The following is a 1,736-nucleotide window of genomic DNA, read 5'->3' as shown; positions in this document are numbered from 1 at the left end:
AAGTCTACCCTGATCTTTCTGTTTCTAATTTTAATTTACATTTTTTTTTAACATGCAAGGGACTTTTCTTTCTTAAAAAAAAAAAAGGTTTTTTTTAATGCTTTTATTTATTTTTGAAACAGAGAGAAAGCAGGAGCTGGGGAGGGACAGAGAGAGAGGGAGATAGGACCTGACGTGGGTTCCGCACTGATAGCAACGAGCCTGACGCGGGGCTGGAACTCGTGAGCCGCAAGACCATGCCTTGAGCTGAAGTTGGATGTCCAGCTGACTGAGCCATTCAAGCGCCCCTCTAATTTTGAGAGAGAGACACAGACAGCAGTGGGGAAGAGGGGCCGAAGGAGAGAGAGAACCTTCAGCAGGCCCCATGCTCAGCACAGAGCCTGATGTGGGGCTTGATCCCATGACCCAAGGGTCATGACCTGAGCCGAAATCAACAGTCTGACGCTCAACTGACTGAGCCACCCAGGCCCCCCTACCCTGCTCTTTTTAAGGGGAAGGGAGCGGTATCTGGGTTACGCCATGCTTTGCTAAAATAATACTGCAAAGCTGAGGATCTATAACCCTGCAGATTGGGGAAGAGCTTTGAGAAATACGTCTGCGTGTGAATTTGTCCATTTGAAGTGATTATCTTCTTCTCTTTAAGTGTGCAGGCCGTGTCACTCGCACGCTTAACCAACGCTGTGAATGCCAACCCGACAACCACTGCCAGCTTCCTTCTTCCTTGTCCGCCTCCCACCGGAAGGGCTGCAAAGGCGAAACACTTTTCGCCTTGACTAAAAGGCGAGACACCTATGAGAAGAGCCCTTTTGGAGCTCTCTCTCTTGTTCTGCATGCTGCCACCTGCGGATGTGAGGCCTGGAGCTGTGGCAGCCATATTGTGATCACGTAACCCCAAGGCTGAAGCTGACGGCCTAACATACAGAGGAAGGGAAGAATGCAAAGATGAGAACAGCTGGATCCTCGAAGGCAACACTGACATGCCAACCCAACCCTGAGGATCACCTGCATTTCTAGACTCAATTAAGCTATAAAAGTCATCTGGCATAAGCCACTGTTTGTTTTATGTTACTTGCCGTTGAAAGCACCCGATCGCTACGACGTAAAAAAAAAATACTCATAAGTGCTCTCATGGGTTCGCTGAATACCTTGGTCCCGCAGGTTTCCATCTTTTCTCCGTGAAGTCTCATCACCCTTTTTCACAGATACCACAGACACACCGCCTCTCAGAATGATGTGAGGCTCACACACCACAAACTACTATAAAAAAGAAATAATAAAAAAATGCTTCCGTGTTAGGCACAGACGCTGGCTTTCGTGCAGTAAGGGACACGGTGCCACTCAGCAGCTGTTTCTTCTCTCCTGGGAGGACGGACGTCGTGGGCTCTCAAGTGGCCATGGAAGAACCGTAATATCTTCCAGAGACAGTTAAGTGCCCGAGCTACAACTGGGAGTGCAGCTCCCTGGGCCGATCTTAAGCTTCCAAATCATGAACTGATAGGGGACGGGGGAGGATGAAACGGAGAGAAAAATATAAATTAGGACCTTATAAAATACCCACGCCTCCGGGCGCCTGGGTGGCTCAGTCGGTTGGGCGTCTGACTTCCGGTCAGGTCATGATCTTGTGGTGAGTTTGAGCTCCGCGTCGGGCTCTGTGCTGACAGCTCGGAGCCTGGAGCCTGCTTCGGATTCTGTGTCTCCCTCCCTCTCTGCCCCTTCCCCACTCATGCTGTCTTTCT

This window comes from Panthera pardus, unplaced genomic scaffold (assembly GCF_024362965.1).
Source record: "Panthera pardus isolate Hobbes unplaced genomic scaffold, ASM2436296v1 HiC_scaffold_17, whole genome shotgun sequence".
In the NCBI taxonomy this organism is placed as follows: Eukaryota; Metazoa; Chordata; class Mammalia; order Carnivora; family Felidae; genus Panthera; species Panthera pardus.
Note: the sequence above shows the minus strand (reverse complement) of the source record.